At 42.4% G+C, this 23,448-nt stretch overlaps 1 long non-coding RNA gene across 2 annotated transcripts in view; it reads left to right on the top strand.

Moving 5' to 3' along the window:
- The window catches only part of LOC110130724 (uncharacterized), a 74,521-nt gene extending 57,415 nt beyond the window's left edge, over positions 1-17,106 (top strand). The window contains exons 1-3 of one of the 2 annotated variants that reach the window (XR_002311941.2): positions 13,274-13,575; positions 13,653-13,719; positions 16,968-17,106. This is a non-coding gene — a long non-coding RNA (uncharacterized lncRNA). Of the gene's footprint in view, positions 1-13,273; positions 13,576-13,652; positions 13,720-16,967 lie in introns of those variants that run through there. The other variant, XR_011482798.1, reaches the window with a different exon arrangement.
- Positions 17,107-23,448: the final 6,342 nt, after the last annotated feature.

Raw genomic sequence — 23,448 nt, 5'->3', positions numbered from 1 at the left:
CAGGACACGGTGTATGGAAGGGACACGGAGTTTCCTTGCCCTCTCCAAGGACACAACTCTCCCAGCGCCTCCATGTGTTTACCAGCCCAGCAGCTCTCCAAATTCCATCATTCTGGGTGTTTGTGGAGGGTTCATGCAAAGGCAGTGGTCAAATCACTGGCCATGGGCTACAGATTCAACCTCTATCCCCTCTCCCCTCCCATGTCGTCTAAGGGGGGACTGAAATTTCCACCCTCCAATCACAGTGTTGGTTCCCCTGGCAACCAGCCCCATCCTTAGGTGACCTGGGGACCATCAAAATATACTTCATTAATAAAAGACATCTTGATCTGTCTCACCACTTAGGCAATTCCGAGGGTTTTAGAAGTTCTGTGCTAGAAACGGGAATGAAGACCAAATACATATTTCTTACTATAAATCACAATATCCCAGTCCACTTCCTGCTCTTCACACATTCTTTCCTTATAGCAAAGCAATCACACAGGTCAAAAGACACTGGCACCTCACTAGAACTTCTTTCAGTCGTTAGTAACTATCCAGTCTGTCATCATATGGTATGAAAGTGTCTCCCAGGGCAAGGCCACTCAGGTTTGCAGGCTTCTATTTCTAGCTTGTCAGCTACACTGTAGCAGTGGGGGTGGGTTATTGCTCAGTCGTGTCCGACTCATCGCGACCCCACAAACTGTAGCCCAGCAGGCTCCTCTAACCACGGGATTCTCCAGGCAAGAATACTGGAGTGGGTTGCCATTCGCTTCTCCAGAGGATCTTCCTGACCCAGGGATCGAACCCAGGTCTCCTGCACTGCAGGCAGATTCTTTAGTCTAGCAAGTGGCCCCCTCCCTCCCTCCTCCACCCCCACCCCACCCCGTGACACAGGCTCCCTTTACCATCTGGCAATATGACTGCATTCACGGTTCAACCCAATTTTGCACATCCCACCCCATCAGGCCTTTAGGAATTCTGTCTGACATAAAGGTTAAGAACACACTTACTGCAGTGCTCTCAGTGGTCCTGTGGATCTGTCTCTTGCTTCTGTTCCTGTGGAATAGGCCCTGGGATGCCCCGTGCACAAGCCTCCGACCACCCTCCAACACTTTTTCCAGTTGCAACCCTGGAATCAGCCGCTCAGCTATACTCAGCTCCCACGACCAGCCAGCACCACTTTCTGAGCTTAGCTTCTTATTGCAGATCAACCATGAGCTCCCAGATACGTCAGAATTATTCCACCCAGGTGGAGCACTGTCAACTGCCTGGTCAACATGCAACTGTTGGCCTCCTACCATTACCTCTCTCTGGCTTTTATTTCATCCACAAAGATGTGGCTCTTGAGGACGAGGGCCACTTTTTCCACCAGCTGGCCGAGGAGAAGCACCAGGGTGCAGGAGCACCTCTGGTAAACACGAAGCCAGTGCAGAGGCTGTGCGCTCTTTCAGGACGTGCAGAAGTGTCTCAAGAGAAGTTGGGACAATCCAGGGAGCTCTGGAAGCCTCCCTTCTCATGGTGAGGAAGTGGAAGCAGCCCTTTTGGGTCTGCATGGCCCCACCTCTGTGACTTACAGAGAGCCACGTCCTAGAAGATGGGAGACCACCTGATCAACAATGTCTGCAGGCTGGCTGGTCCCCAGGCTGGGTTGGGAGAATATTTCCTAGTTATGGCTAGGAGCCTCTGAAACTGAGCTGCCTTTCAGGAGCTCCCCTGATGTCTGGGCTTCTGCCTGAAGCCCCTCTCTGCAGCCACTAGGCAGCTTTCTAACCACCATGGAGCCCTCTCCCAAGCCTTGGACTGAATGGAAGCAATAAAGCTTTTTGCAGAAAAAACAAAACAAAAACATACTTAATAGTTTTTTCTTGCTGAGGCCCTTGTAGGTGTAGCCCTGATCCTGCTACCACTGAAGGAAAAAAATGGAAGAAAGAAAAAGTTGAGGTGATGGGGAGTCAGGAGAAAGAATACCCACATCCTTCCTTACTCTGCCTGAAAACAGACACTCCTTTAGCCCCACTCATGTTCACATTGAGTGTGAGCACACGCTCGTGAAGGCATATAAGCCAGCCCTTCGTGCTTTAACCTCCCCACTTTAGGTAACTAACGGTTTAACTGCCTGTTCCAATTTTCTAGCTAACTAGTACTCAGAGGAGGCTCTCTGTCCATTGTTGGATACTATGGGATATAACGTTTGGATATTATGGATATAATGGGTGTATACAAATATAATGTACATCTGTTCCTTGGTCTGAAGAAATGATGTTCAGCTGTCCACCTTGGCTCAATATTTCCTGTTCTGGTTCTTTTATAGGGTCCTGAGTGTTTGCATCTCCACTGGGTAAGAAAAGTTCAATATACAGTTGGTGTCTATTACTGTCTGAACCCATTTCAACCCCTACCCTCACCTCCCCACCCTACCCCACCTCCCCCAGACTGCCAACATCAGTCTCACTTGTCAGCTGCGTCCAGAGCCTTTCTACCAAAGTTATCTGCCATGTAGCCATTTGCAGTCTGTCTCTTCTCAACTGAAAGAAAACACACAATTTGAGAGTCATAAGTTAAGCTTTCAGTTCAGTCGGTCAGTCGTGTCTGATTCTTTGTGACCCCCATGGACTGCAGCACGCCAGGCCTCCCTGTCCATCACCAACTCCCGGAACTTGCTCAAACTCATATCCATCGAGTCGGTGAGGCCATCCAACCACCTCATCCTCTGTCGCCCCCTTCTCCTCCTGCCTTCAATCTTGCCCAGCATCAGGGTCTTTCCCAATGAGTCACTTCTTCGCATCAGATGGCCAAAGTTAAGCTTTATTAAGGGTCTTTCTGAGGATGATAGCCTGGGGGACGGCCTCTCAGTAGCTCTGAGAAACTGCTCCCAAGAAGTCAGGGCAGGTTGTGGTGGTTGCTTATGTATGATTTTTTAAAAACTGGGGGGAGGTGGGCTACAAAACAGATGCAGTCAAGCGTTCATCTTGGTAAGAGATGATGGCTAGTCACAAAGAACAGACATTCAAGATAATGACTACAGTGCTTTTCCGTGTGTGGGAAACTACAAGAAGCTGGGTTCATTAAAATTCTTCCTGAGATACATGTGACTCTCCAAGGGGCCTGTTTGTCCAAAGCACAGAGCATCCTGCCCTTAATTTCCTCTGTCTGAAGCACAGAGCCCTTCATCCCATTATCACGTTGATATTTTCTCTCTGAAGCACAGGGTGCACTGCGGGTCAGTGACTGAATCTCTGTAGACTTGGATGGTGAGCAAAACATTCTCTCTTCTTTCACTTGCACTCTCTTGTTGGCAGACAGAACGGTTCTCATTGATATTGTATGCCTCAGATGGTAAGGGAGGACAGTGTCCAGATTCAGCCCATCCCTGCATTGCTGAAGCACCCATGACCTGCTTTCATGGGCGCAGGTGGCCACTTTAAGTGAGCACATGGGGAGATTTTTCCCATTGACTCCAGTTGCCTTCCAAATCTGGGGCCCAACACGCTCTTCTTTAATGTACCCCTCAAATTTCTATAGTGATTGCCACAGAGCTATGGAGCATGCAGACATCCCTTTAACGGGCCGGGTTTCCACTGCCCTTCTGCCTGACCATATGGCCTGGCCACTGGCCACTGCCCATGAGTCAGTAAAAACCCAAACCCTGGGGTTGTTAACACTGTTCAGTTCTTACCACTGCTGGGAAGACAGTCTGTCATTCATCCCGCTGAGCTGAATTCTCCAGAGTCGTGGCCTTCCAAACCGGATGTTGTCCATTTACCCTGGAACTGCCATCCGTAAACCACTGGCTCTTTCCCCATAAGTACTCACAGGGCTCTGTCCACAGGGTTGGTTCCAGCAGCTCCTCAGGTGGCCCCAAAGTCAGTTCTAGAGGAAGACTCTCCCTGATTGTGTCTCCTCTCTGCATTCCCCAGACAGCATGATCTTGTACTAACCCTTTACATACTATTACAGAATTCTTCTGGCCACTGCCAGCCCCATTTGGGCATTTCTCCAGCATCATCCTAGACACTGTGGGTATTTCAGATGTCAGGACCATTTTCTGCCCTTCAGTCGTAGGAGTAGTTTCAGTTAATAATGTCCAGTGGCAGTCTTCCTTGGTGGTCCTCTGGTTAAGACTCTGCACTCCCAAAGCGCCCAACCTTTTCCTTTAATTCCTTTAACTTCTTTAATTACTTTAACTCTTATGTTTCTATCCTTACATTTTTATGTTTTCTCAACGAATTGTAGCCTGAGCCTGGGCTTCCCTGATGGGTTTTGGTACCACAGTGTCTGGGGTTTCTATATCAAGAGGTCCTTGGAAATGTCTCTTTTTATCCGCTGACCATTTTACTTACTTTAGTGTGAAAGGCTGTGAAGGATGAGTTAAGGGACCCTGGCCCCCTCATCAATCTGTATATTGATTACTTGGCCTAACTGCTGCCCCAAGCAATTGCTAGTTAGGTTCAGCTGGTGAAGAACTCGCCTGCAAGGCAGGAAACCAGACTTTGATCCCTGGGTTGGCAAGATCCCCTGGAGAAGGGAAAGGCTACCCACTCCAGTATTCTGGCCTGGAGAATTCGACGGACTGTATAGTCCACGGGGTTGCAAAGAGTTGGACACAACTGAGCGACTTTCATTTCACTTCACTTCAATTTTTCACTGTAATCTGTACCTTCTGGTTGTGTAAATTTCATTGTAAATAGAGCAGACTATTTACTATTTATTGTTTGGGGCCCTTTAAAATTGAGGGACCTAAAGGGGGGTCTCTTTGGTAGTGCTGTGTTAAAGCTTTGCTTTAATCTCATTAATGCCTGTTTCATTCTTCCCATTTCTATATAACCCACTAAAGTTTCCCGTGCTGCTGGAATGAATCCCATGACAGTGGAGTGTGTTTCTCTCTAAATAAATCCACTTCTTATCTATCACTTTGTCTATCACTGAATTCTTTCTGCAATGAGACATCAAGCTTCAACTTGGTGCTCTATGACAAACTAGAGGGATGGGAGGGCGGGAGGGGACATGTGTATACCTATGCCTGATTCATGCTGAGGTTTAGCAGAAACCAACTCAACATTGTAAAGCACATATCCTCCAATTAATAATAAATTTTTTATACCTATGGCGGATTCATGTTGGTGTTTGGCAGAAACCAACACAATTCTGTAAAGCAATTATCCTTCAATTAAAAAATAAATAATTTTTTAAAAGATAAAGAATAAATAAAAAATAATTTTTTAATATCTGTGGCTGATTCATGTTGATGTTGGGCAGAAACCAACACAATTCTGTATAGCAATTATCCTTCAATTAAAAAATAAATAAAATTTTTTTAAATGTTAAAAAAATAAAAATACTTAAAATATTTTTTAAAAAAGAAACTGAGCTTCATTAAGTCTTGAAATCAAGTGTGTGATTTTAAAAGACCATGGGCTCAAAAGTCTACAAGCAATAAATGCTGGAGAGGGTGTGGAGAAAAGGGAACCCTCTTACATTGTTGGTGGGAATGCAAACTAGTACAGCCACTATGGAGAACAGTGTGGAGATTTCTTAAAAAACTGGAAATAGAACTGCCATATGACCCAGCAATCCCACTTCTGGGCATACACACTGAGGAAACCAGATCTGAAAGAGACACGTGCACCCCAGTGTTCATCGCAGCACTATTTGTAATAGCCAGGACATGGAAGCAACCTAGATGCCCATTAGCAGAAGAATGGATAAGGAAGCTGTGGTACATATACACCATGAATATTACTCAGCCATTAAAAAGAATTCATTTGAATCAGTTCTAATGAGATGGATGAAACTGGAGCCCATTATACAGAGTGAAATAAGCCAGAAAGAGAAAGACCATTACAGTATACTGACACATATATATATGGAATTTAGAAAGATGGTAATGATAACCTTATATGCAAAACAGAAAAAGAGACACAGATGTACAGAACAGACTTTTGGATTCTGTGGGAGAATGCGAGGATGTGATGTTTCGAGAGAACAGCATCGAAACATGTATATTATCAAGGGTGAAACAGATCACCAGCCCAGGTTGGATGCATGAGACAAGTGCTCGGGCCTGGTGCACTGGGAAGACCCAGAGGGATCAGGTAGAGAGGGAGGTGGGAGGGGGGATCAGGGTGGGGAATACATGTAAATCCATGGCTGATTCATGTCAATGTATGACAAAAACCACTACAATATTGTAAAGTAATTAGCCTCCAACTAATAAAAATAAATGAAAAAATAAAATAAAATAAAAGACCATGGGCTCAAGTCCTAATCTGAGTTACACGGTTTCACTATGAGCTGGATAAAGGGCATATTCTTCGGCTCAGAAGGTAAAGAATCCACCTGCAATGCAAGAGACACAGGAGATGCTGGTTCGAACCCTGGGTTGGGAAGATCCTCTGGAAGAGGAAATGGCAACCCACTCCAGGATTCTTGCCTGGAGAATCCCATGGACAGAGGAGCCTGGCAGGCTACAGTCCTCAGCGCTGCAAGTCGTCAGAAACAACTGAGCAACTGAGACACCACCAGCTGGGTAAAGGGCACATTCAGTGGATGAACATCTTGATCATCACAAAGCCGTTTCAAGGAGGCTTGCATATCAGCTGCTTCTTGTGTCCTACTTTGGTATTCATAGGAGGAGACAGATAGTTTACCTTTTCAGGATAAACAGACCTCACAGTGGTTTTTTATCCAGTCCACCAGGCTGGCTGTTCCCTCAAGGATAACCTCCAGTTTGTCTGGATCACAAATCACTCTCTGGGTTTGCTTTAGCGCCCTGTGGGTCCTGAATCAACCCAAACATGCTCCTCCCTTCCATAGCATTCAAAACCAAAGACACAGACCCCAAATGAGTTACTCCCACAATCATTTCAATAACAATTCTTTAGGGAGCTGATGATACCAATCATCAATGGTTCAACTCTTTCACACTGATGAAATAAAATTCCTATTTTATGGCAAGACAAGAAATATTTAAACATAAAATTTTCCTTGCCCATTTGGGCCTTCTCTCTCCCCTTTTAGTGTGTGCTGTGCATCTGTATTAAACCAGACATCCTTAGGAGATAAACTTCTTCACAACTCACAAGGAGATAATCTTCCTTCTTAATCTTGTAACGGACTGTGATGACTCACGACCCACTACTCATTTTGTGCATTTAGATCTAGATTGTGTAAATTGTCAGCGATATGTAGTCATTTAATGTACAAACCTCTGTCTCAAAAATTTATGTAACTGTGCTTTGACCTCTAACAGGCAGAACAGTTCTTGGAGCTTTCTGAGAAGATGCTCCCAGGTTATAAACTTCAGTTTGGCTTGAATAAAAATTTCCATTTCTTTTTAGATATACTGATTAATTTTTTTTTCATCAACAGCCCTACACCCCCAGGTTTCAACAGTTTTTTGGTTTTTCCCTTCCCCTCTCCCCCCCACCGACTACCTTTTTAGAGATTAGAGGTCTTTGAGGTCCTTCCTTTCTGTTGTCCCTACACAGTTTTTACCTCAAAGGACAAAGTTAGGGGCCAAAACTCAGACTGACCAAAATCTGAGCTTGGTCCGGCATCAGGGTCTGACACAGCACTTTCAGTCTCATTTAGGAATTTAGAGTAACTGCGGTACACCTGCTGCTCCATACGGCTGGTGACCACGTGGCCACCCAGGAGTCAGAAGCTCTTCATCCCTTGCCCTTTCATCCCTTCACTTTCCAAACCACATGTGTGCATGAGTCAAGGCCATTCGAGCAGATTCTACTTCTCTGACACCAACTGAAGGATGGTCACCAATTTAAACATGTGTGTGTATAGACGTGGTCCCCACAACCCACAAGCGGTTCTTCAAATGCAGCTGTGTATGTTACAAGTTAACTTGATTCCGACACTATCTGCCTGGAGACACTGGCAGATCCCACAGGTTAAAGGCTCAGTTCTACAAGAGGCTCTCCACCCTGCCCCCAACACACTTCAGAGGCAAGTCGTAAGTCTAGGTTGTCCCTTGTCCTTCTGACCAAGCTGATACAGATTGGAAGCTCCAATCACTCCCTCCTTGGGCTCAATTAATTTGCTAGAGCAGTTTACAGAACTCGGAAGAGCATTTACTCACTAATTCAGTTCAGTTCAGTTCAGTCCAGTTCAGTCCCTTAATCATGTCCAACTCTTTGTGACCCCATGGATTGCAGCATGCCAGGCTTTCCTGTCCATCACCAACTCCCAGAGCTTGCTCAAACTCATGTCCATTGAGTCGGTGGTGCCATCCAACCATCTTATCCTCTGTCGTCCCTTTCTCCTCCTGCCTTCAATCTTTCCCAGCAGCAGGGGCTTTTCAAATGTCAGTTCTTTGCATCAGGTAGTCAAAGTATTGAAGCTTCAGCTTCATCAGTCCTTCCAATGAATATTCAGGACAGATTTCCTTTAGGATTGACTGGTTGGATCTCCTTGCAGTCCAAGGGACTCTCAAGAGTCTTCTCTAACACCACATTTCAAAAGCATCAATTTTTTAGCACTCAGCTTTCTTTATGGTCCAACTCTCACATCCGTACATGACTACTGGAAAAACCATAGCTTTGACTAGACGGATCTTTGCTGGTAAAATAATGTCTCTGCTTTTTAATATAGTGTCTAGATTTGTCATAGCTTTTCTTCCAAGAAGCAAGCGCCTTTCTCTAGTTGCAGCACATGGGTTTATTGCCCCAGGTTATGTGGGATCTTAGTTACCAGATTAGAAATCAAACCTGTAGTCCCTGTATTGGAAGGTGAATTCGTAACCAGTGGATCACCAGGTAAAGCCCTATATTTCTTATTATAAATCAATATCACAACACCCCATTAGAAAAACTGATAGAGGATTAAATCATGTAAATCATGGAAGAAGAGATGTAATTGACTAGTACTATGAAAAGATAATGATAGTTAACTGTTAATATTAATCAGAGAAAGGCAAATCTAATTTCAATTTCAATGGTACAGCTTATTTTGTCAGTTTTAGGTTGGCAAAGATTAAACAGAACAATAAAGCCTAGTGTGGTCAAGGTTTAGAAAAGTTGGGCAACTTTATACCCTGTTGTTAGGATTCTGTGTGTGTGTGTGTGCTCGACTCTTTGTGATCCCTTGGACTGTGGCCTGCTGGGCTCCTCTGTCCATGGCGTTTTCCAGGCAAGAATACTTGAATGGGTTGCCATTTCCTTCTCCAGGGGATCTTCCCAACCCAGGGCTCGAACCTGTGTCTCCTGCATCTTCTGCATTGGCAGGCAGATTCTTTACCACTGAGCCACCTGGCAAGGCCTAGGATTGTAAACAGATACACCTTAACAGGAAGCCAATTATTTAAATTGTGCCTGTGTTCCAGGCCACTGTTTAGGCAGATATTTATTTACATATTCTTTTTATTGAGACATATTCACCAGATATTGCTGAGTGGAAGATCGCAAGATCCCTTATCTCAAGCTGCATCCTGGAGATAGATGATTACAGAAGGTGTACTGTTCTACCCCTACAATATATGGACTGACAGAAAGTTTTAGGAAGATGGTCACGGTAGTTTTCTGGATGGTGGGATTTGGGGTTAGCTTTTCTCACTTATCAAGTCTGAGAGATCAGCTTGTTCCCACCCATCTTCACACACCTCTGTGACCACAGCCCCAGGTCCTTGGCTCCCCTACCAGGTCCCTGGCTGAACTGGATGCCCGGGGCATAGCCACATGGAAAGCAGGCCTTTCCATGGTAGTTGGGAATGCCAAGGAAATTTTAGCCTGCTTAGAGGAAAAAGGAAAAGTAAGGCATTTAAATACTGAGGAACAACCCGCTTTGAATCTGGAAGAGGCTTTCTGGCTGAGGCTGCCCTGACAAGACCACATAGAGTTGCTTATGTGAATTTTCAGTATCGCTTTTTGGAGCATTTGTCTATTCCTCCCACTCCTCTCCCCTGATTTTTTTTTTTTTTTCCCCAGAAAGTTTACACATGCAGCTCGGTCAAACCACGAAGTCCCCTTTCAGATGGTGTTTCCCACTGGTGACTCAGACCAGCAAGGAGAAGGTGGGTGCCTGTGACCAGAACTTGTGCATCTGGAGGCAGGGAGAGTTTCTCCAGCTTTTCATCCTGTTTCTTGGAAACAGGCTTTATTTAAACTGTGTCTGGATGGAAATTTTTACAAAGAAGGAAGATGTGAATTTACTTTTGAAAAGCACTTTTAGGTTTTGCTTTCCCCTGGGCTCAGTATTCACGCCAAGGGGGAGACGAAAGAGGAAAAAGCATGTGAGTCTCAGGTTTTCTCTGGAGGGGGTGACAACTGATGCTCTGCAGGTCTTCCTTCTGTGCTGGGGCTGGAAATCCCAAAGCCATAGGGGAAGGCTGATCCTGGGGATCTGGTGGACCAAGTGGCCCCCTTCTAAAGGGGTGGCCTCAAGCCAGAACCAGAGTGTCAACGAGGCCTCTGGTTCTGCTTTTTCTTTTTTTAAGGCAGAAATTGGATTTTCATGTCAAATGTCCCAGTATGTAAGCATATTTATGAGCCAAATGAAACAGAGCAGGAGAACCCTAGAGATCATGGTGTTGAATCCATGAGTTTGGATTTAGAAGCCTGAGGTTCAGAGAAAGAAGGGACTTGCCAGGATGATACTAGAGTCTAGACCTACTGTCTCCTCGTGTGATTTTATTAACTGGCATTAAACTGATGGCTCTTTTAAATAACCAAACATATGTAGTTCTGGGAATTCTTCTCTTCCCCCCTTCTTTTCTCTCTTTCTCCTTCCTTTCTTCCTAGTTCTTTCAAGTATTTATTCATTCGTCCATGTATTTCTTCTTTCCATTGTTTTCTAGACAATTTAAAGTTTGAATTCTTCTATTCAGGCAGTGCGTGTGTATGCTTAGTCCCTCAGTGTGTCCAACTCTTTGCGACCCTATGGACCACAGCCTGCCAGGCTCCTCTGTCCATGGGATTTCCCAGGCAAGAATACTAGAGTGGGTAGCCTATCTCTTCTCCAGGTGATCTTTCCCACCCAGGAATTGAACTGGGGTCTCCTGCATTGCAGGTGGATTCTTTACCAGCTGAGCTACCAGGGAAGCCCTATTCAGGAAGAGTGCTTCTTAATTCTAAGTACTTAAGGCTTTTGAAGGTGTGCTTTTATCTTGTATTTTTAATTTTATTGCCCTATGCTCAGGAAATTTGTCTTGTAAATTTCCACTTTTTATATTTCATTGATAGGTTTTCTTTGGAGTCAAATGCATGATCAACTTTTAAAAAGATTCCAAGAGCCAAATAAAATAATGCTTATTGTTTATTAGTAGGACACTGAAGTCCATGTATATATCAGATTCAGCTGTTGATTGTAATATTCAGATTATGTAATTTATTTCTGTTTTACTAGATCTGTCAAATTCAGAAGAAGTGTATTCAAGGATTTATATATATATATATATATATATAGTGTGCATATGTGATTTAAATTAAGTCCTCATATTCTGGTAGTTTTTGTTTTATGCGTCTTGCAACTATACTATTGGGAATATCAACTTATAGTTGGTCTTTTGTCTTCACACTGTACCTTTTACCACATATAATGTTTCTTATAACTTGGATACTTTTGATTTAAATTCTACTTTGTCTGATGTTAGTATCTGTATCTATCTGTTTTCTTTTTGAATGCCTCTGTTTGGTATCTCTTTGTTCAACCCTTTATTTTCTTTAGGTATGTCATATTTTAACATAATCTACACATGCTTATTATTAAAAATATAAAAAATACAGAAAACTATAAGGAAGAAACAACTGTGCATGTGTGCTCAGTTGCTTGGTCGTGTCCGACTCTTTGTGCCGATGGACTGTAGCCCACCAGGCTCCTCTGTCCATGGACTTTTCCAGAATACTGGAGTGGGTTGCCATTTCCTTCGCCAGGAGATCTTTCTTACCACGTATCTAACCCATGCCTCTTGTGTCTCCTGCATTCAGGCAGCTTCTTTATTGCTGGTGAGCACCGTCTGGGAATACTTATCTAAAAATAACTGATGATAAAATTAAAAGTTTTTGCATGGCAAAGGAAACCATAGACAAAATGAAGAGAACCTTCAGAATGGGGAAAATATTTGTAAATGAAGCAACTGACAAGGGATTAATCTCCAAAACATACAAACAGCTCATGCAGCTCAATATCAGAAAACAAACAAGGCAGTCAAAAAAATGGGTATAAGACCTAAATAGACATTTCTCCTAAGAAGATGGCCAAGAGGCATGAAAAGATGCTCATCATCACTGATTATTTGAGAAACACAAATCAAAACTACCATGAGGTACCACCTCACACCCATCAGAATGGCCATCATCAAAAAAAATCTACAAACAATAAATGCTGGAGAGGGTGTGGGGAAAAGGGAACCCTCTTACAGTGCCAGTGGGAATGCAAATTGGCACAACCACCAGGGAGAACAGTACAGAGGATCCTTAAAAACTACAAACAGAACTACCATATGACCCAGCAATCCAGTCCTGGGCATATACACTTCTAGGTATAAACTAGTTAACTGAGAACCTTCTGTATAGAACAGAGAACTCTACCCAATGCTCTGTGATGACCTAAATGTGAAGGAAATCCAAAAAAGAGCGGATATATGTAGATGTATGGGCTTCCCTGGTGGCTCAGCATGTGAAGAATCGCCTGCAATGCAGGAGACCCCGGTTCAATTCCTGGGTTGGGAAGTTCCTCTGGAGAGGAATATGTTACCCACTCCAGTATTCTTGCCTGGAGAATTCCATGACAGAGGAGACTGACAGGCTACAGCCCATGGGGTCGCAAAGCACTGGACATGACTGGGCGACTTTCACTTTCATGTACAAAGCAACTATACTTCAATAAACTTTAAAAAAGAAACTGATAACACTTGGTTGACTTCGTTCCAGACAGCTGTCTGTCTGTATGTAGAAAGACGGACCTAGATGAAGACAGAGATGGAGACAAAGGTAGGGAGGTGAAAACAATTGTGTAAGGATGATATCATTCCACACGTGACATATTTCAAAAAATAAATACTGCATTCAATTTTAAATGAATTTAATAGAAACAAATGCTTAGCTTGACTACTTCAGATAATTTTTTCTTCCCTACAAGGTAAATAGGTTCCTAAAAGATGCCAGTAAGGGTAAGGATTTTTAAGAAATTGAAGTCATTGCAAGCTTTTAAGAAATGAAAGATAGGTTCCACATAGGATTGGTTGATGATTTGCTAGGAAAGGTAAGGTATTAACAAATAGCCTGGCGTGCTGCAGTCTATGGGGTTGCAGAGTCAGACACGACTTAGGGAATGAGCAGCAATATCCTTCCACCTGGTCTCTCCTTTCTCCCAATTTTGATACTTTTATTCTTTTAACTTTGTCAGATTTATCAGAGTTACAACAATTGCTTCTGCATTCTGAAACCATAATTATCTCAGAGGTTTAGCAGTGTTCCTGTGTCTAAGTGGATTCTGTGCTCCCCACCTGACCCATTTCTATGACTTCAGAATAACAGGGCATTTTATTTCAATTCATCCTGTAGTGAGTGAGATTTCACCATCAAGAAGATTCCTCAAAATGGCTCATAGATGCTGTATTTTCTGAGTCCTTTCATGTCTGAAAATGTGAGCTCTTGCCTTTATACTTAAGCTCCACCTGGGCTGAGTAGAATCCACTTGGATCATATTCTTTTTCCTTGTAGACATTCCTTTGTGTTGGAACCAACTGCTGCTGGAAAGACATCCGAGACCTGACCTATTTTTGTCTTTGTAAGTAAATTTCTTTCTGTCCTGGATGTGAAATATAATTTTTATTTTCTAAGTTTAATAGTTTGGCCAGAATCTGTCTGAAGGTTATTATAGATTTCTAAGTGGTGTATGTTTTCAACTTTGCAGATTTAGTCTTTATTCTAAAACTTATATGAGTTCACATTTTAAATATAAATCTGTAATTCATTTGGAATTTATTCTGATGTATGGCATGAGAGATGGGTCCAATGTTATCTTTTTCTGAAGGACCATCCAGGTATTTGGGGGTATATTGAATCTATTGCTGATGGAGCATGCAGATGATGCTGTCTGTGGGCCAAAGAGGCTGGAAGGGGAGGGGTCAGGGACAGAGATAATGGTTTGAGGGTCATAGTGGGGATATGCAAGCAAGGAGACAAATGGGATTGGCAGGTGTCAAAAACCCAGAAATGACTAAATTAAACACACCAAATCAATAAACAGTGGTGGTGGTAGTACCTGCTTGGTTGCTAAGTCATGTCTGATCTTGCAACCTCATGGATGATACCCTGCCAGGCTCCTCTGTCCATGGGATTTCCCAGGCAAGAGTATTGGAATGGGCTGCCATTTCCTCCTCCAGAAGATCTTCCTGACCCAAAGATTGAACTTGTATCTCCTGCATTGGCAGGTGGATTTTTTAACCACTGAGCCACCAGAGAAACCCCCAATAAAGAGTTAGTAAGAATTTATTGTGTTTATAAAAGCTTTTAAATTCAAGGACATAAACAGAGGTCAGGGTATGACATTATAGGATGGCTAATAAAGTGAAAGTGAGTAAGTTGTTTATTTTTACAATGACTGGTTATTACCAAGAGGGTTTCCAAACGGCATGGGATTGGTTAACAGTGATTATCTCCTATCATTTTTGGAAGGCTGGCTTAAGTTTTCTTTATGATTATCAGACATTTACAAGAAGTGGCCCAAGTTAAGTTTCACTTGTTATGCTGAATAAACTAAATTAAGTTTCACTCATGTGGGTTAAGTGGTTGTGTATGGTTGGGGAATTTTCAAGTTCAGTCTCCATTGTGTATTTAATTTGAATAAATCCCTCCTTTGTTCCTTCTTTCAGTAGGCTAAGAGTATGAACAATGAGTGTAGTATTACTTTCACTTTACGGCTGTTAACAGAGCCAGAAGGAAGAATCACACAGTCACTGTTTGTGTTACTCAAGTCTTCAGGACAGATGGTCGTGAGTCACTGCTGCATGGCTATCACAGACACAGAGGTCAGATCACTGAGTTCTTCCAGTTGTCTGATCCTGAGAGATTCCATTTGGGATGAAAGTGGCTGCCAAAGCGTATTAGAACTCTTGAGAGAACACAATGCACTGGAGAGGTTCATATGATGACTATAAGGAAATAATAGGCAAGGATTGAAAAGTTCCCCAGAGCAGAGATTCCCAAGAGTCAAGATTGAACCAACTGAATAAATAGAAAAGTTATAATCTGATTCAGATTTTATCTAAAGTGAGTGAAGTTGCTCGGTCGTGTCCAACTCTTTGTGACCCCATGGACTGTAGCCTACCCAGGCTCCTCCATTCATGGGATTTTCCAGGCGAGAGTACTGGAGTGGGTGGCCATTTCCTTCTCCATCAAAGTCAATTGATGTTTCCTTTTGATAATGTATAATTGGGTTTCCATTTTTTTTCTGCGTTATTTACATAAGAACACATGATGTGTGAGCAGTCACAAGTCCTCACGATTACTTGGGACAGGGTGAACACGAGGACGTTTATTCCAGGAGAGAGTTAGAAGTCAGCTTCCACCTAAATTAGGCCTCTACATGAAGTAAACAATCGGGTAATTTAATAAGAAGCATTTCTATGGAAACAAAAGAAAAACAAAGGTTAATAGCTTGAGCAAATTATAAATGCAGATTCTGAGTTTGGAAAGCAGCAGTTGAGAAAATTTCTAGATTTGAATTAGGATTATCTTTAAATAATGCAATGAAGATGGTAGTTTCAATCTGATGGATTGTCCTGGTTTGCAGTTTGACTGCCTTTGATGATGTCATTGGGTGTTCTGGTGAACTCTCTTGAGTGACCCACACAGCAACAAGCATAAGATTGTCCATGACTCGTTGTGGTGGTTTTTCTGAGGTTTACAGGTAGATGACAAAATATCAAAGACAACCAATAGGACTAAAAGCTGATAACAAGTACACTATACTTTTCTATTGAAACACCAGCTTTTTAAATAGTCACCACATTTTTATTAAAAGTAATTGCAGTGAAATTTACTGCAAAATAAGTAAAATAAGTCTAACCTTATTAAACTTGCCTTGATTATTTATACAATTGTAGAAAGAATAGTAATTCTATGTTTATTCTCAAATGACACCCTATTCAAAGTTTTGTTAATAGCCAAGGGGTTTTATAGGTTCGGTACAGAAAATCCTAATTCCCTAAAATTGTCAGGTAATAAAGACTCTCATATTAGACCTTTAAAAATCTCTTGAGGAAAAGAAGCCAGCTAAAGACTTGTACAATTGTGTCCTGTTACAAAGAGTATAGATTCTTTTGGGGCTTACATAAATACACATGTTGTGCTGAAAAATGAGCATATTTGATAAGAGTTTCTGAATTCTGTAGGGAATCAGGCAGGGTGAAAAAGGTAAATGTTTCAACTTTTGCTTATGAAAGTATACTGTATCAAATTGCAGTAAGTTATAGATAACTTAAAAAAAAAGAGGAAAAGGGGTTCTTTAATTCTGGAAAATAAAACATGGAAGAACCAGCAATGTTCTAAATTATGTCATAAAAATTATAATCATTCTCATTTTGCTTGACTTTGCATTAGCTGTTTTATGAATCCATCAGTCTTGCATTAGAATTTTCAGAAATATTTACCCAGTTTAGTGTTGTGGTTTTAGAATTACAAGAAACCTGTATTCTAGAATGCCTGTCAGGGTCATTTCCATGAATCTCTTTGAAGACAAAGCACTTTTGCCTGTAGTTGACTGTAAATGTAATAGAATCAAGAGCAAAACAATAACTGTCTGTGAATGATACAAGATTAAAAATAGTCCTGGTTAAAGATGTAGTATTCTAAAAAATTATGCAATTGACAAGTAAATTTGATTGTGCGACATACAGTATTTCAAGATAATAGCTGGAATTATGATTGATAACAGGATTATTTATACCAGGATAAAGCAGAATTTTGGAAAATTTATGTAATTTTTGAATTACTTATATACCCTTGTAAACATAACCTTTACTTTTTTTCCAGCTATGCCACATGGCTTGTGGGATCTTGGTTCCCGGCCAAGGATCTAGCTGAGGCCCACAACAGTGAGAGCACTGGATCCCAACCACTGGACCACCAGGGAATTCCTTTTTTTTTTTTTAACATCACTTTTTATTTGATAATATTTTTCATGCAATTTAATATATCAAATAAGCTTAAATAAATTAACATTTCTTTTTTCAAAAGTAGAGAGAGCACATCTTTTCAGACCTTCTAGTTCCCTCTGAAAAATCCCAAAGACTTCATTTACAACTTGATTTTGGACAGTTTATCAAAAATGTCAAAAGCACTTGCTCAAATAGGAACATAAGTCACTGTAAAACAATACTTAGTTATTCATTCAACCAAAGTGATAATTAAAACATTTTAAAGGCAAATACATAAAATTACATAGTTTTTAAAAAAAAACTCTTAGCTCTTTTAATATTGAAAAAACTCAGTTTTTCTAAGTAATCAAAGACTTGATAAAGACAGACAATGTGACGTGTAGGAAGTATTTTCATAGAGGATACAAATCTTTTTGTTTCTTAGGCAGATTACATTAAAAATAAAGAAAAGCTTTTTATAATCTTTTACTTTGATCAATAATCTAAGATATTTTGTTATTTTAGCGGAGAGAAAATTAAACTTTAGTTTTGTATCAGTACGTTAGTCAGGTTCATTTGAAAAATTCTTTTAAATACATTTATTCACTTTTAGCAGTTTTATCTCACAACATAAAATTTATTTTCCTCAAACCTCCTGCAATATTTTGTATCCATTTACGTTTTGCCTTATTCTTTTCCTTTTCTTATTCTGGAAAAACTAGAATTTTTATTTTATTTCAAGATAAAATTACTCTCTTTTTTCCTTAAAAAAAAAAAATCCTATAATCCTTGAATAGTCTTCATACAAAAACACATCTTATTTTCCTCCCAGAGTTGTTTGTCTTCACTCTTTTTATTTCTTGTTGTTGAGTTGCTAAGTCCTGTCTGACTCTGCAACCCCGTGGACTGTCCTTCACTATCTCCCAGAGTTTGCTCAAATTCATGTCCACTGAGTCAGTGATGCTATCGAACCATCTCATCCTCTACCATCCCCTTCTCCTTTTGCCTTCAATCTTTTCCAGGATCAGGGTCTTTTCCAATAAATTAGCTCTTCACATCAGGTGGCCAAAGCATTGGAGCTTCAACTTCAGCATCTGTCCTTCTAAAGAATATTCAGGGTCGGTTTCCCTTAGGATTGACTGGTTAGATCTCCTTGCTGTCCAAGGAACTCTCAAGAGTCTTCTCCAGCACCACAGTTAGAAAGCACCAGTCCTTCGGCCCTCAGCCTTTTTTATGATCCAACTTTCACATCCATTTCCCTTCACTCTTTGTTTCTAGCAGTTTTAGTTTTACATATTGATTATAAATTTCAAATCTTAGTAACCTTTACTTTCCAGTGAAAATGAGGAGACATGCTTTTGTGAAGTGTCTGTTGGGTATTAGTATCCTATAGTAAATTAGCAAATTTATAAAAACAATGATAAAAACTTACAGTTTTTTTACAAGACAAAGAATTTTTATAGTCCAATTTTTTAAGATGGCAAAGACATATTTATTAATGGGTCTAAATATATTTGTACAAAGTCAAGAAGCCAAAAATAGATAAATTTATGCTTAGCAATGAATGTTTCAATTTATTACTCTATTGGGAAGTTATCTAGATATTCAACGAATATCCATTATTTAAACAGTACAAACTTTTATCTCATTTGCACCTATTTAAATTGCTTTTTAACAATTGTGCTCAGATTAAATGTTAGGTAATCATCTGAAGTTATTTTTCTCGTTGATTAATTTTTTAACAGATAGTGTGAACTTGTCTATAAATACATGTAGAAAAAGTTGCATGTTTGCTTTATATTTAATGCTGACAATTCTGAAGACATGCTCGTTTTATTAAATCAACAAACTTAAACTAACTTTTGTCAGATATTATCCCAGATTATGTGAACCTGAAAAACATTTGTGTTAGTTTCTAAAATTGTAAGTTTTTGCAGTAGTTAATTCATGTAAGCTCGTGTTTTTCTTAAAGCCAATTTAATAGAATTCTTAAAAAATTTTCATGCACATATGCACATATACAAAAACATATAGACAGACACAAACAGAAATCTTATAGCTTTCATCTGATAATTTTAGCAATGTCTCAGGTACAGTAATGCAAAACTCAAGAGAATAGTTGTATCCAAATTTGATTTCTGGCAGGTGGGCTAAGATTACCTGCTCAGATGGCCAAAGTACATTACTAAACATTTTAAATCTCTGCACTGCAAGAATTCTTTTAGAGAAGATGTGTTTGGAGTCATGATGTCTATCAGAAGCTTCTTCACACCAATCAAAGAATGAGTTCCAGTGTTTCTGAGAGGTTTGGGATCCTCTCATCTCAAGAGTGTCCCTTAAGGTAGAGTATCTTAATCAAAGTTTCCTCAAAGTGGCCACTGTAATTCAAAATTATCCAAAATTTCACCAATTTTCTGAAAAGGCACAAGATCCTGGTTTCTAGAGTGTATACACATAGGAAGCAGAAGTTTCCGAGGGTGGAGAAAGAGCTTTAGACCAAGTAGAACCCATCTTTGCCTTTAGATCACTTATCTACAAGGGCAGGAAAAATATCAAGGAATATAAAGAAAGCCACAGCAAGAGGAATTCAAGGAGGAGGGACTCAATGGGGCCAAATGTTCCAGAGAGATTAAAGAGGATGAAGACTGAGAAAAGACCATTGCATTTGGTCTTGAGTGGACTCCACGGGAAGGTAAGGGCAGGAGCCTGGTGCTAAGGGAAAAGAAACAAAAATATGAAGATACATGTGTGATGGCTCTTTCCAGGACGGTATGGAGGGAGAGGGAAAGATAAAACTGTTCAAGACTTAGCAGGATAGAGATGTTTATTTTAGGCAGAGGGTCAGGGAAAGGAGAAGTGGAAGATAAAAGGGAAAAATTTTGCAATGATAGAAAGGTAGGTGGTGGGAACTGGCATCACAAGGCAGCGTGCAAGCAACCGAGACTCATTTTGGACCATCACAGGGAAACAGATCATTTATTGCCTCATGAAGTTGAAACAAAAGATCGAGGAAAGAGGCCAAGGAAGCAGAACTCAGAACTCAAATGTTGCTAAGCTATTATCACCGCCGTTCATACCTGCTTCTCTCTGCAGGCTGGCTCTCATGGGAACATGGCTGCCAACCTCTGCAGGCCGCGTGTTCACAGTTTCACGGTCAGAGAAGCTGGAAAGGGAGGGACTGGAAAATTCTGTTTCTGGAGTCAGACTCCAGAATCCTTGCTCTGCCATTTATTTTGGCAAATTACGTCATTTTCTGAGTCTCAGATTCCTTCTCAGAACAATGGGATAATCTTAGAATCTGTGCTGCGTTTAGTTGTTCGGTCGTGTCTGACTCTTTGTGGTCCATCCCCATGGACTGTAGCCCACAAGGCCCCTCTGTCCATGGGGTTCTCCAGGCAAGAATACTGGAGTGGGTAGTCTTTCCCTTCTCCGGGGGATCTCCCCAACCCAAGAATCGAGCCAGGGTCTCCTGCATTGCAGGTGGATTCCTTACCAGCTGAGCTACCAGGGAAGGCCCAATCAGTTAGTCTACTTCATAGGAATTAAAGGAGACAGTACAACACAGTGCTGGCATTTTGGAGTGTTAATCGTTAATCCTGCTGGTGTTATCATCACCACCATTAAGGTTATGGAACTGAGCCTCTCGCCTTGACTCCAACCTGAATAACTTCAGGGAAGAAGTCTGATCGGCCCAGTCCGAGTCACCTGCTCATCACTGTGGTCAAGGGGCTGGGGAACCTGATGGGCAGCTCCACCGGAACCACACGGGTGGGTGGATGTGGGGCGGTGGTAGCTGAAAGAAGGAAACTCTGCCTCCAGGAGAAGGAAGGGTAATGAAGAGTCACAGGAGCTGTCCACTCCAAGGAGAGAAGTTAGTCCAGAGAAAGGAAGGGACTGTCCTTCTGGAGTCTTCAACATCTGTTCCTCTCATTTGGATGGCTGCATACATTCATGCATCTCACTCGAGTGAATTCTTTTTTTTTTTAGCCTGAACCATGTGGCATGTGTAATCTTAGCTTCCTGACCAGGGCTCAAACCCGTGCCCCTGCCTTGGGAGCTTGGAGTCTTAACCACGGAATGGCCAGCGAAGTCCCCTTCCTCAAGTAAACTGGACTTGAGGTTTTCCTAAAGGCAACGATCTGGAGTCCACAGAATGTTGCAGGTTCTATTTAATGACCTCAGTGCCACCAGGAGAGGAGGCAGGACCCCAGGGTGACACATTGTGCAGGGATTGGTTGGCAAGGCAGGAAGCAGAGCCAGCATCATAGGGTAGGCTGGGCTTAGCATCACTGCCACTGGCTTTCTAGGCCAATCACGCCACTCTTCTTCCCAGCACACGCAGAAAAGATGTCTCAGCACCTGAAGTCCACTGTCCTCTGTCTTACCTGTGAACGTGGCATCCTGGAGAGGACAACCTCAGGCTGCTCCTTTTCCAATGATGATTGTGCCACCTCTTCTGGAATAGGGCCCATCTCTCTGACACACACTACCTGTCCTTTCTCTTCCCACCAATCTCAGTCCAGCTGTGTGTGATTTCGCGTCTCTGTAGCACTCACACGCCCCACTTTGGACAAAGATCAGGGAACAGCAAACACCGCCATAGTCTTCACCCTATGCCAGATGTTCTGATGCAGAGACCAGGCACTGATGAGAGCCTTGCCAAGTCTGAGCCTTGTTTTTCTCATTTATGTGGAAGATCTGAGACCCGAAGAGGGGGGGATCACGTGTTTAATATCAGACAGAAGCCAGCAGCAGAAGAGGACCAGCTTGTGTAAGTAGCTCACAAATAGTAGGGAACACAGGCTTGTGATAGATGTTGCAAGAGGGATAGGAGTCACCCCACAGCTGAACAGAAAAGGGAGGTGTTCATTTTGTCCCCGGGAAAGAGCCAGCTGGAATGAGGGGATGAGCTGGGAAGTGTCGACATGATGAAGAGGGCCTCAAGTCTGAATAGGATTCTGCTACACGTTACGGGCTAAACTGTGATTTCATCATCACCCCTAGTAAGGGGCTTCCCAGGTGGCTCAGTGGTAGTGAATCCGCCTGCCAAAGCAGGAGATGTAGGAGATGGAGTTTCGATCCCTGGGTCAAGATGATCCCCTGGAAGAGGAAATAGAAAACTATTCCAGTATTCTGGCCAGGAAAAATCCATGGACAGGGGAGCCTGGTGGGCTGTACAATCCATGGGTCTCAAAGAGTTGGACATGACTGAGTGACTAAGCACGCTTGCACGTACCCCCAGTACCTCAGAATATGCCTATATTTGGCGACAAGGCCTTTAAAGAGGGAATTAAATTAAAATGAGGTCATTGGGGTAGGCCCTCATGCAATGTATCTTACCTGGTGGTACAGCAATTAAGAATCCATCTGTCATGCAGGAGACTCAGGTTTGATCCCTGGGTTGGGGAGATCCCCTGGAGGAGGGCATGCAACCCACTCCAATATTCTTGCCTGGAGAATCCCATGGACAGAGGAGCCTGGAGGGCTACAGTTTATGGGGTCACAAAGAGTCAGACACGACTGAAGTGACTGAGTACACACGCGCATCCAATGCATCTGGTGTCCTAACAGCAGGAAGAGATTAGGATACAGACACGCATAGTCGGACGATCCTTGAAGACCCTGGGAGAAGACGGCTGTATGCAGTCACGGGGAGAGGCCCCAGATACCAACCCTGCCGGCACCTTGATCTTGGATTTCCAGCCTCAAGAGCTGTGAGAAAATAAGTCAGTGGTTTTCCCATCCAGCCCAAGCAGACTAATAACTAAGTTGAGGAAGACATACCTGGTGGAGGCGCAGTGCAAATTCCATCCCGGAAGGTAGGGACCACGTGGCCTGATTCGGCAGTGAGACTCAGGTCCCAGGACACTGAGCTGGGGCCAGAACACATAGCGGCTGGAACCCCAGGAGGCAGGAATGTGATGTAATTAGAAGATGAGGGATGGATGAGTGATGGAGCGGGAAGGGGCAGACTTGGCGTAAGGAGCACATTCCCGCATCCAGTCTGTCCTCAACTGAGTTCATCTTTCCACGTGTCTTTTTGATCCCCCCTCTTCTGAGCCCCCACCTCCCTCCTGCTCTGGGCCTGTATCAGCAGCACCTGGGTTATCACTGCCGCCCCCCCGCCCCCCGCCAGCCCCCCCGGTGCAGTCCCCAGGCTCCAGGCCTTCTGGCCCCACTTGGAGAAGGGCCTGATTCTTAAGCTGAGTAGCAACATGTTTTTGTTTTGTTTGTAAAAATGAATAGTACTGAAGGAACATTTTCACAGGCTGTGGAAGCCAACGGGCAAGACGCTCCCCAAACGGCAGTTTTAAAATGGCTCTTAGCAGAAGCACTGCTATTAGGGAAAAAAAGAAAAAATGTGTAATCTATTATGG

This window comes from Odocoileus virginianus, chromosome 22 (assembly GCF_023699985.2).
Source record: "Odocoileus virginianus isolate 20LAN1187 ecotype Illinois chromosome 22, Ovbor_1.2, whole genome shotgun sequence".
NCBI lineage: Eukaryota > Metazoa > Chordata > Mammalia > Artiodactyla > Cervidae > Odocoileus > Odocoileus virginianus.
This window is presented reverse-complemented; position numbering and strand designations above follow the sequence as displayed.